Source organism: Protopterus annectens, chromosome 12.part0 (genome assembly GCF_019279795.1).
Source record: "Protopterus annectens isolate FY-2018-M chromosome 12.part0, PAN1.0, whole genome shotgun sequence".
NCBI lineage: Eukaryota > Metazoa > Chordata > Ceratodontiformes > Protopteridae > Protopterus > Protopterus annectens.
In genome coordinates this window covers 1,105,885,210-1,105,898,612 of record NC_056746.1, presented here as the reverse complement: position 1 = coordinate 1,105,898,612, position 13,403 = coordinate 1,105,885,210, and positions in this window count along the sequence as shown.

Sequence of the window (13,403 nt, the reverse complement as noted above, 5' to 3'; positions counted from 1 at the left end):
TCTTAATCAGTGCTATTATCTGTACCTTACAAGTCTTACTTCACTACCCTACAGCCTTAGTTTGGACAGTGGTATGGCTGTTGTTATCATTATACATAAACTGGTTTTACCTGCAGTATACACCTCTTACCTAGTATACCTGTGGAGGGAATATTTGTTAACACTAACTGTTTCTATACATACTCTCAGATTCCGGGTTGATGTTGTGCACATAGCTATCCAACTCTTTGTGCACAGACTCTCCCCATGTGTTGACCACATGCTGGTGTGCCAGGACATATCTAGGATATTGCCCTCTTCCACCTTTAGTGACCTGACACACACATATACATGCTTTCCTACACAGTTATATTATGTAGCACAGTGTGGGTGATAGTGATCAGTGATACTTTACTATTCAGAGAAACTGCAACACTCATAGTTCCCTACAATACCAGAGTAAAGAGTACCAGTACAGGTTATAATGGTCTTTATTTCTCAGCACACTGTTCGTATCCAACGTACCTGTGGGAGCAATGTTTGTTAGCACTACCTGACTGTTGCCACACAAAGTTCCAGATTACACATTAGTATTATGCACATACATCTCACTCTGTTACTGTACACACTCTGGGCACAGCTTGACAACATGGGAGTGTAGATAGGACAACATGGGAGTGTAAATATTACTCTCCTAACAGTTTCAGAGGTTGCTACAGTGACAGGTGTGTTCTCATAGATGTTTGACAATCACTTGTATTCCCTGTTTGCTGGCTAAGCATCTGGGATCATCCCACTGATTTACCAGGTGGACAGGCAGCAGATATGGGCCCATATACTGGACATTCTGGCCTCATCTGTACAGTTGTGGGGTATGATTCTGTATGCAGCCTACTTCCACTCCCAGGATTCAGACCATGGCTGTGTCTGCTACAACTTAAACACTGTCCATCACAGTTGTGTCTGCTATATAGATATTGCTGTATATCTCCTATTTGCTTTCTGTCTTATTAATCCCCTGTGCTTTTGTATTCTGACCTTGTATTACAACACTCTTATATAGATTTCCTAGACAGTTATATGATGTAGGACAGTGTGGGCAACAGTGATGTGTAATACCTCATTATTCAGAGCAACCGCATCAGTTGCAGTGGCATACAATACCAATGTAAACAGTACCAGTACTGGGTATCATGCTTGTATTTCTGGGCACAGTGTTGGTATCTGACAGACCTGTGGGAGAAACGTTTATTAGCACTATCTGAATGTTCCCACACATGGTACCAGATTCCACAATACTATTATGCACATACATCTCACTCTGTTACTGTACACACTCTGATCACAGCTTGATAAGTTGGGGTGTAAATGGGACATACATAGCTTCTTAGTCTCATAAGGTATTGGGGAGTTGATAGTGTGCCAGCTTTGTTCTCATAGATGTGTGTCACTCAGTTGTATTTCCTGTTTGCTGCCTATACGTCTGGGATCATCCCACTGATTTCCCAGGGGGACAGGTTGATAGGCAACAGATATAGGCCACTTTACAGGACATTCTAGACATATCTGTACAGTTGTGGGGTATGATTCTGTATGCAGACTACTACCACTGGCAGGATTCTAACCATGGCTGTGTGTGCTAAAAAAACAACAGTTCACATCTCAGTTGCTTGTGCTATTCAGGTTTTGTTGTCTACATTTTCCCTGTTTACTGTCTATGTTCATAAGTTCATAGGTAGGTACTAGGCTATCTGCCTGAGTGCATTTATAAGCCTAGCCAGAGTGTGTCAGCTTTCACTGCCCCATTAATTAATTAACTGATCCTCTGTCAAGCAGAGCCAATGAAGTGATCCCAGGGGTGTATTTTCTGTTACCCATCCACTCGTCAAGGTTTCTCTTGAAGAGTGTTAGCGAGGGGCTCTGCCTGATGTAATTTGGAATTTTGTTCCAAAGCATATCTCTGTGACAGGAATCTATCCCTCCAGCATGTTCTATTTATTGTTGTGGTGAGGTTTAGCTCACTAGAGCGCATGGCTCGCAGTGACTTGGATTTCATTAGGTGGAGCATGTCCATCAATTCTGAGTTGGACATGGCTTTGTAAGTCAGGCAGAGGTCACCTCTGAGTAAGCGATATGCCACTGAGTACAGCCGAAGTTTTTTCAGTCAGGCTGCATAGGACATATGTTTGAGACCAGTAATCCACTTGGTGAGGTACTTTTGTGGTCTTTCCAGCTGTTGGAAGTGTCTTGTGAGGTACATCCCAAATGGGGCATTGTATTCTATGATGGGTCTAATGAGTGATGAGTAGAGGGGCACTATGACCTCTTTATTTCTAGATGAGAACCCTTTAGTAATTAGATGGGCCACATAGAAGGATTTCCTAACTACTTTGGCACTATGATTGTCAAAGGAGAGATTACTATCTACCTGGGTCCCCAGATCTCTTATTACCTCTTCTGTATTAAGGGGGCTGCCACCTATGTGATAATTCGTGGGTGTTTTGTTTTTCCCAAATGGGATGACTATGCACTTTTTGGCATTTAGCTTGAGGCCATGACTTTGACACCAGGTGTCCGTCTCAGTAAGGCCCTTTTGGAGGATGTCCGTGTCAGCCGGAGAGTCAATTATGGCTCCCAGTTTGCAGTCATCGGCGAACTTCATTAGCCATAGTCCTCCTGTGTTTGCCTGTACTTCTGAGAAGTATATACCAAACAGTAGGGGTCCTAGGAACAAGCCTTGTGGGACACCACTTGTGAGTGGTTTAGAGTCGGACCAGGAGCCCGCTATTCTTACCGTGCGAGTTCTGTCTGTAAGCCAGTTGTCAACCCATCTCTTGATGTAGGGGTATATGTTCAGGTTGGTAAGTTTTTCTGTAATATCCAAGTGGGAAATGGTGTCGAAAGCCTTGGCGAGGTCAAGATAGGCTGTGTGAACCACCTTTCCCTCATCTATGGCCTTGGTGACTGTCTCGAAGAAGTCAACCAGGTTTGGTAGGCATGATCTGCCCTTAACAAAGCTGAACTGGATCAGGTCAAGTGTTTGGAGGTTCCCAATGTCTTTGTTAATGAGTTCCATGATGATACGCTCCATAGCCTTACAGACCAGGCTAGTCAGGCTTATGGGGCGATAGTTACCAGGGTCAGTTATGGCCCCTCCTTTGTGGAGAAGAATAACCATTGTTGTGTGCCATTCTATGGGCACGTAGCCTGTGGAGATGCTGAGGTTGACCAGCGTGTTTAGGTGGGGGATTCGTTTGTTCTGTAGTTCGTGCAAGACGCAGCCTGGGACACCATCTGGTCCCACTGATGCTGTGTTTTTGGCTTTTGAAAGGGCTGTTTTCACCTGTGCGTCTGTGACTTTTGGGACACTACACTTTTCTGGTATTGTTGTGGGCCCTTTTGGAGGTGAGAGGGGGGAGAATTTTGCACTGAATCTATCTGCCAGGATGTTGGCAATATCAGTAGTTTCAGTATATTTTGTGCTATTTTTCACTAGTTCAGTGCATATCTGGGAGTTGCCACTTAGATTTTTAACATAGCTAAAGAAGGCTTTGTGGTTATCTTTTGAATCCTTAGCTATTTTTCTTTCAAAGTTATCCTTGGATGATTTCATGAGGGACCTCAGTTTCTTACTGATACTGATCAGGGATGTGTCTCTCAGTTGTACTAAATGGCTTCTGGGGATTACACCTGTCATATACAGGCATTCCTACACATTAAATTTATGGTGCACAGTGTGGGTAACAGTGCTTAATACAACAGTACTATTACATGACTGCAAATCTACATTACCATATGATACCAGAGTATACACATGCAGTCCAACAGTTATACCTTTATTGTCCGGCTATAACAGTTGTATTTGCATACAAATTATATGAGACTCTTCCTACCATATTCTCTAGTGTATGCAGTACTTGCCTTGAACAATACAGTTTTTTTACAGGCAATTAATGTACTACTACTTTTAGTTTTATTTCCTATGACAGTAAATGCATGAGTATTACTGACCTGCCTCGCATCGCAACCTTGCCAGGTGACTGAGTGGGCCTCCTGGTTCGCGGCCTACTCCATTGCAGCTGTGGGGGACATAAGAGGAATATTTAGCCATACCTATCCATGATATACCTGAGCTGGCAATTATTACACACATACTGGGGTGATACTTACACACAACTGGAACATCCCCTGCCGCTCTAGCCTCTTTGATCCACTGGTCCAAGTGGTCCCCCTTATGCCACTTCAGGTCAGCAGAGTGATGCCTGACCTGCTCACCAGTTCGGCGTATGCCAGTGGCACTGGTGAGGTCACAGGCGAGACAGTCACAGGCCTCCGCCTTATACTGGGAGCCCTGGTACTGGCCATGCAGCAGTCTCTGATTATGGTCTTTGACAAGGAGTCCTGGCATGACTCTGGACTCCTGGATGCACCAGCGCTGTACCCGAAAGTGCACACCTTCTCCCCTTACTGCCATTTTACCTGCAAGGGGATGCTACAACCAATTATGAGATGTATTCCCACCTCATGGGTTTAAGTAGGGTTGATTTCCTGCCCTTTTCTGTGATTGGCCAGTTTTGAAAAGGCTAGGATAATGGCAGACCTGCTTACCTAGAGTTGGCATTGTTTAAAGGGGTATAACACTGGGCACAGTGAGTTAGCTGGCCTACACATTGCTTACACCTCCTAAGCTGGCCTGTGCAATGCTTAGGGTTGCTTACATTAGACTTTGCATTATAATTCCTTTTTGGCATTATGTTATTATTCATTACACCTTATATGCATGCCTGGTATACATGATTCATGTGTATGTACACTATATGGGGTCCTTGTGTTTTATTGAGGACTTCAACACTCTATTACAATTACACCTGTCTTCTGGCCTTACCGCTGTACTCCGGTTCACATATTTATGTTATGTAGTGGGTTAAGGCACATATGTCTGTATACTGATTCCTTTCACAGGTTCAGTTTGAGTTTACTATAGTGAAGACTTGTTTGCTGATACCTCATTTTTCTGTGATGGCTTGGTGGATAACTACTGTGACTATAGTTTATAGGGTCCTGGGTTCAAGACCTGCAAGGTTGTTTATTTTGTTGATGGGCAGAATAAGGGACGTTGGATACAGAGTGATTAGGGCACTTTTGAGCAGTTGTAAGCGGGATTGCATGGGTTTGTGCAAGGGTAAGCACTGCTAACATTCGGTTACATATGCTAACAGTGAGTTAGCTTCAGACTTGCTTAACCTGTGTGCGCATTGCTTACCCCCATGCAAATGGGCTTAAGCTTGCTTACTTGTGCTTAAATATGCTTAGTACTGCTTATTGGTGCTTAAACCTGCTTGCTAGTGCTTTTTTCATTCTGACATTGATTACTCACATGTGCATTTACTGCAGTACTCCAGTTCATAAACATGTTACTTAGTGGGTTATGCAACATAAATATTAGTCATGACGTGCTTTGCCATGGAAAATGGAATGTGCTGCAGTGGGACTCGAACCAAGAATGCCTGCTCATCAGGTGAATGCTCTGCCCACTACACTATTGCTATGCTGCTTCATTTGCATATATCTTCCTTGTTATCCTCCTCAGCCATTTAAGCTGCATTAACTGTAGCTAAGCATTGGGCATATCTGTGCACCTACAGTTAGCTTTAATTGGAGTTTAAAAAAAAATAAAAGGGTTTGTTCATTTTATTTATGCATACTTTTGCTGTTGTACACAAGGGGGACTATTGGTGGAGATATGCGGATACCTATGAGCGGTCTCGCTCATTTCTTACCACTTTCTGCTGTTCTTCATTGCGGGGGCGTGTATATTCTGAGAGCTCTGCTCTCAGACATGCCCCCTGCACTCTTACATGCTCTGTGTAAGATTAGGAGTTCAGGCAGCGTGCTTCATTACCATGCGTGGCACGCTGCTAACCTGCTCCTAAATGGCCACCTCTGTGCAGGACTAAGCTAGTCCTGCATTGAGGAATAGTAAATCTGGGGGAAAGAGTTTTAGCTTTTTAGTCTTGAGTCAAGAATAAAGGTTCAGGATGTGTAAAGTATTGGTTTATTCCATGAACAGGACTGGGAGACTGCCGACCAAGATTTTCAAATGAGTTTTCAAGAACAAAGGAAATCTTCAATTTTTATAACTTTTTTATTAATTTCTTCCATAAAAATCTCTGATGTTGCATAGCATTTAAGAAATCATATATATTTTAATTATTTTATGCCCTCATTATTCTCACAGCATATTGTCGAAGAATCAGCAGGAAACTATTTTTTCTCAATCAGTTTATAAAAGGAAACAGCAATAAAAACAAAGCAAAAGTATCTGCTGTCACTGGATTCATCATGGACTGCTGTTTGAGATGATTTTTTTCTTTTCATCCTGCACTGGGGCAGATGATTTATCCTTTGCACTTTGATTTTTTTTCATTGATAAAGATGATTTATTTGGAGCTTTTATGCTACAACAAGTCTGTTTTGCACTTAAACAGTTTTTTTTAAACTTTTAACATAAATCCAATCACCAGGCCACAGTTGGTGACAAGGCTGGTCAGGAGGTTAAGGAAGTGCTTTTTGTACAGTTTTCTGGTACTGATGCAATAAATGAACATGTTTTGTCCAGTAAGACCATATAACATTATCCGATAGAGTTAGTTCTTCATTTGACATAGGAAGTAGCTGGAAGGGCCATGGGTCTCCCCATTAATATCTCATAGGGGCTCAGTTTTCTGTATTATTTAATGTACCCCTCATACTCATTAGTGCTAAGAGAAGTGCATCTGGCCATTTAAGGTTTATTTTAGCACAAATCTTTGAAATCATATTTTTGAAGGGTCCTATTCACCCTCTGTACTAATTCAGATGAGTGTGGATGGTTGGGACAGTAAAGACTCGACTTAGTATTAAAAATGTTGCATAGTTCTTTAACTATGCAAAATTTTTAATACTAAGTTGAGTCTTCACTGTCCCAACCATCCACAGTCATCTGAATTTTTAAAGTGATTTCCCTGGTCTCTATTAATAGTGCAGTGGTACACCAAATTTAGTGAGGAATTTAAATATCAGTTTTTTAACTACTGTTACAGAATCTGCTTTCTGATAAAGGTAAACTTTCACCCATGCAGAAAACATGAAAACCACCACCAATACATATTGTAAATTATGAACTTTTTGCATTTGGACAAAGTCCAGCTGCACATTAACAACAGGTGCCCAGGGTGATTGGTAAGCATGCAGCCCTAATGTTTGCATTTTTGATAATGTTATGTTCTAGGCATATTGTGCAGTAATTAACATACTGAAGTATCAAAGAGGAGACATGAAGGGCATACCAACTTTTGGTAATTTGATTAAATAAAGCTGTCTTACCTGCATGGGGTGGTAAATGATATGCCCTTACCAGGTAAGGTAGCAAGGAAGCAGACACCACCAGTCAGCCATCCAGATGTCACCATAACCTATTAGCAGATTTACTGTTTCTGTCTTTAAGCCACCTCTGAACTTTTCTCTGTGATGCTTCAGCTTGGAAAGCTGATACTCTCTTATAAAAATGTGCACAAAGTCTTTTAACAACTTGCTTAGCAGCTTGATCTGCCAAATTATTTTTCTTTGAAACAGTATCTATACCCTTTTTATGTGAATTACATTTAACTACTGTTGATTTTTAGGTAACAAAAGAGATTCTAATCTTCCTTGAAGCAAAACATCATTACTGATGCAGACAGATATTTTTTGTGACCAAAATTTCACTTTGATCTATTTCACGGGAACCATCCACAAATAGGTCCAGTTCAGCATTGGGTAGTGGAGTGTCCTTTAAGTCATTTTTAGGACAAAGCAGATAATTATTCTCACACACACACACATACACACATACACACATACACACATACACAATCATGCTCTTTACCATCCTCAGCAATAGGTAACAATGATGCAGGATTTAGAACAGAGCAGTGTATGAGAGAAATAGATGGATTAGAAAGAAGTGTACGTTCATATTTAGTTAGATGTGAATTTTTATTTTAATGGAAAAAAAACTACACTTTATTCATCTGCTTTTACTGTATTTATGTTTCTTCCTAGTTTATTACTTTATTTGGCTTTGCCTCTTCTTAAAATTACTCAGTTGTATTTATTATGCTGCATTTATTACTGCTTGGTAGTAGTCTGATTAAATTGTATGTTATTCTAAGCCTTTTAGTTTAAGCACTTGGGCTTCAGACCAGTTGTTTTACATTAAGAAGGTTTGTGGTCTGCACTGTTGTGGCAGGACAGGTAGCTTACATCCTTCTAAGTTGGGAATTGCTGATTGAAGGCTCAGTATCTGTTATTCTAAAAGTGTATTAGTTCTGGTTTAAGTACTTGGGCTTCAGGCCAGTTATTTTACATTAAGAAGGTTTGTGATCTGCACCCTTGTGGGAGGAGAGGCTAGATTCTGCCCTTCTGAGCTGGGAATTTCTGGTTAAAGGCTTATTGTGCCTGCTGATTTGAACTGTTTCTTTCTGCAATTGGTGCACCTTCTTTGCTGTAGCATACACTAGATTCAGGCCTGCTGAATCTAGCTTTGTTTGTATAACTTGAGCACTAATCCAGGCCATCTTTTTTGGAGAAGATTCCCCTACACCTTAGTGACAGGAATGTGCAGTTAGAACTGGTCTGATTGAAGACTGCTGAATCAGGGCTCAGTTTTGAGATTTTTTTTACTGGTTAATTGGGTAATTTGTTTAAATCAGTTTGCTCGTTTGCTACTGTTATATTAAAAAAAAAATACTCTTTATGCATCGCTGCTTAGCTAGGGTTAAACTATTCCCGGTGCCATAAAGTCTGCTCTTCAAATTTTTCCTTAGAACTAGCCAGTTTTTTTAGTTTTAGCATTCATATCTGTTTTTTTTGAGCTCAGCACTTGTTCAGAACTCATTATAAGCACTAAATAAGCTACAAATTACTACAGCACTCAACTTTCCTCACTTGTCTAGAGGAAAACAATCTTTAGTACTTAATAAATAACCACCTATCCAGGCATCTCTATGGGTCAGTTCCCAGTGTTTTCTCCTGTCTACCTGATGAATCTGGGCATCTTGGGGCAATGTAGCAATTGCCTCATGTACACAGTCAACCCTCTCCTCCTACCACCTACCATTACAACCTGTGAGAGATGCACTTATATAGCCAAACTGGAAGCAAAGCTCTCTTCACACAAGACTGGACTAGACTGTCAAGAGGAGAAGGTAAACACTTGCAGCACACTACACTCATCACATATTCCCTCAAAATCTATACCACCAAAGCACACACATAGAAACACAAAACACACACCTACATTCATGCAGGCTCTCAATAAAAATCTGCTCAAGCAACAGAGACCTCCAAAGCAGAAATGCAAGTAACCTCCACTCCCCAATACAACCCAAATGACACATAGCCCACAAATTCAGTGTGCCACTCAACCAAAGCCCATAAGGCATAACAACGTACCCAAAAATCTAGTCATAGGTGACTCTATAGTCAGGCTAAATAAGGAGAAAGTTACTGTCAGCTCTCTGTCAGGTGCCAGGATCCGCCACATAATGCATGCACTCAGCTCACTCCACAACAAGTTACAAATATGACTCTGTCATTGTCCATGTTGGTGTGAATGACCTGAGACGTACCTCCCTGGACTACATGAAAAGAGACATGGAGGAGCTCTCTGATCTTGTAGCCCAGGCAGGTATGACCCTTGCCCTGACTAGCATCCTGCCATCACCCAGAATGATGCCACAGTACAAGGACAAAATTATTGACTTCAACAATTGGCTAAGCTTCTGGTGTCATTCTAAGGGAATCCAGTATCTGTCTGCATGGGATGACATGATTGACAGACCACAATGCTTTGCCAGAGATGGCCTGCACCTACTGCCCTTGGGATTCCGGATACTGGCTAAGGCTCTTGCCACCCCTATAGTGCCTTTTTTAGGCAAGATTCAAATGACAAATTCACCACCATAACAGATACAAGCAAGCCAAATCTGAGGGTAATGCTACTCAATGCTAGAAGTCTAAACATCAAAATGCACTCACTCGAGGCACTCCTTAAAATGGAGAACATCGACATCTGTGCAGTGACAGGGACCAGGTTCAAGGCTCCAGAGAGCACCCCTGCATTACCAGGCTATAATTCATACCACACCTTTCAGCCACCTAACCTGGACCGAAACACTAAAGGTTGAGGTGTGTTCATATTCATTAAGGATATCCACACCTCCAGGCTAGTTGCTCAGCATAATGCATCCGAGATTATCCAAGTGCAACTAACTCTGGGCAAGACCACAATCCAAATTGTAGCTTGCTACAGATCCCCCACCATGCCCCAGGATTCCCACTCCTCATTTCTTGATACACTGGAAAATATTAGGGTACAACCCAACACCCTAATAATGGGTGATTTCAACTACCCTACCATTAACTGGGAAAACTACTCATGTACCAACTCTTTTGCTCAACGTTTTCTGGAATTCATAAATTACAATGCCTTGGATCAACTTATCCACACCCCTACCAGGGGCAGCAATATCCTAGACCTGGTCATTACCAACATGGGCGACCGGTGTTCCACACCAGAGGTCAATTCCTCATTGGTCAGATCCGACAATAAGCTAATCACCCAAGACATCCACATCCCACCCCATCCTCATTAGGGAAACCACTGTAAAAAATTTCTCCAAAGCCAGCTTCACACTTCTCAAGACAAAAGTGGCAAACTTCACAACACCCATGCAAACGGACAATAGAGGTACGAATGTTGAATCCTACACAAATGCACTTTATAAGCACTTACACGAGTGCATGGATCATGCTATCCCTAACAGAACCAAGATGCTATCCTCCAAAAAAAGGAAGCCAATCTGGTGGTTCCCTGCCATAAACAAACTCAACAGAAGGGAGAAACTGTTGCAAAAAAGAGTAAAATCCCATGATTGGAGGAACTCCCTGGTCAGCCTCTGTAAGAAGCTGAGATCCCTCATAAAATCCTCCAAAGCTAGTTACAAAAACAAAATCACCACTGATTCTTAAGACAACCACAAAGCATTCTACAGCTATGTCAAGAATCTCAATGGCAACACTCAGATCTGCTCTGAGTTGCAGCACAATGGCACTAAATGTACAGAACCAACTGATATTGCCAACATCCTGGCAGATAAGTTCAGTGTTAACTTTACCCCTCCTCTCATCCTTTAAAGAGCCCATCTATATACCGGAAGAATGCAAAGTTCCTGTAATCACAGCTGCACAGGTAAAAACCACACTCTCCAAAGCGGACCAAACCCAGTTTGTGTTTGTAAAAGGCAGATCATGTCTCCTAAAACTGATAAACTTCTTTGAAACAGTCACCAAAGCCGTAGACGAGGGTAAGGTGGTTCACACAGTCTATCTAGATCTCGCCAAGGCTTTTGACACCATCCCCCACTCTGTAATTATAGATAAACTCACTAAACTAGGTAGAAATCCCTATGTCACAAGATGGGTTGCCAACTGGCTCACTGACAGAACCCACACTGTGAAAGTAGCAGACTCCAAATCTGATTTCAGACCAGTGACAAGTGGAGTACCACAGGGTTCAGTCCTGGGTCCTCTCCTGTTTGGTATCTACTTCTCTGAAGTACAGGCTAACACAGAAGGTCTTTGGCTAACGAAGTTCGTAGATGACTGCAAACTAGGAGCCATAATCAAAACTCCTAATGATGTGGACATCCTACAAAAGGGCCTCACTGAGACAGATGCCTGGTGTCAAAGCCATGGCCTCAAGCTCAGTGCCAAAAAGTGCATTGTCATCCCCTTTGGTAAAAACTCTGTACCCATGAACTACCACATAGGCGGTAGTCTACTTAACACTGAAAGTATAAGAGACCTCGGGACATAGGTGGACAGTAGTCTCTCCTTTGACAATCACATTGCCGCAGTAGTCGGGAAATCCTTCTACGTGGCACACCTCATCACAAAAGGTTTCGCATCCAGGAAAAAAGAGGTTATTGTTCCCTTCTACTCGTCACTCATTAGACCCATTATAGAGTACAACGCCCCTTTTGGTATGTACCTCACAAGACATTTACAACAACTGGAAAGGCCGCAGAAATACCTCACAAAGAGGATTATCAGCCTCAAACAGATGCCCTACGCAGACCATCTCAAAAACTCCAGCTTTACTCCGTTGCATATCACCTACTCAGAGGCGATCTCTGCCTAACATACAAAGCTATGTCAAACCCAGAGCTGTTGGACATGCTCCACTTAAAGAAATCCCAATCCCTCTGAGCTACAAGCTCTAGGGACCTAAACCTTGTCACCACAGCAGAAAGAACATGCTGGAGGGATAGATTCCTGTCCCAGAGACTTCCCAGACTCTGGAACAAACTACCTGTCTATATCAAACAAAGCTCCTCATTAGCACTCTTCAAGAAAAATCTTGATGGTTGGATGGGAAATAGGAAATTCACCCTGGGGATCACTTCTGTGGCTCTGCTTGACAGGGGCACAGGAAAATAATTTTCTTGGGTGGTGAAAGCCAGGGTACCTTTTTGGCTAGGATTATATAGGCCCTAGGGCCAATAGCCTAGTACCTACCTATGAACCTATGATACAGAATGAGGGACAGCTACTGTAAGATCATGCTTGAGCACTAGTGATTGCACAAGATTGACTAAAAAGGCAGCAGCAGCCACAGGCCTTAAACACGGTAGAAATCCCTTTGCAACAGAATCAAGTGCTCTACTATATTAAACTAATGGATGATAGTTGTCTCCATGTTTCTGTGCAAGCACCCCTGAGCAAATCCATTTTTTTCATGACAAAATAAAATGAAAGTCTTTCCATAATTCAGTAACCCTAAAGCTGGGACAGTAGCTAAAGCTTGCTTTAAATTCTGAAATGCATTTTTCACTTCACTATCCCAAGAGAGGGGCTCTGGTGTATCTTGTTTTAAAAGATCCATCAAAGGATTAGCAATTTTTGCATAGTTAGAAATCCACTGTCTGCAATATTCTGTCATACCTAAGAAAGATCACTCTCACACACACACACACACACACACACACACACACACACACACACACACACACACACACACACACACACACACACACTCACTATTGCTGAGGATGTTCTCATCCCTCCTAACTCCTTCCCCTACCCCCTCTTCATTTAATTTCCTCTCTCCCATATTTTCAAACTAATCTACCTATACATTTCTCATCTATTCTCCCTCTTACAACTAAATGCCTCCTAATACTTACCATGCCTCCTCCTTCCTCATCTCTCACAGTACTATTTATTCACTCTATGCCCTACCCCACACTAGCATTAACTTTCCTTACACAACAGTATGCTTATCTTCTTATCTTGTTCTAATCTACTACTAATGTATTCTAAATCAATCCACAGCTACTGTA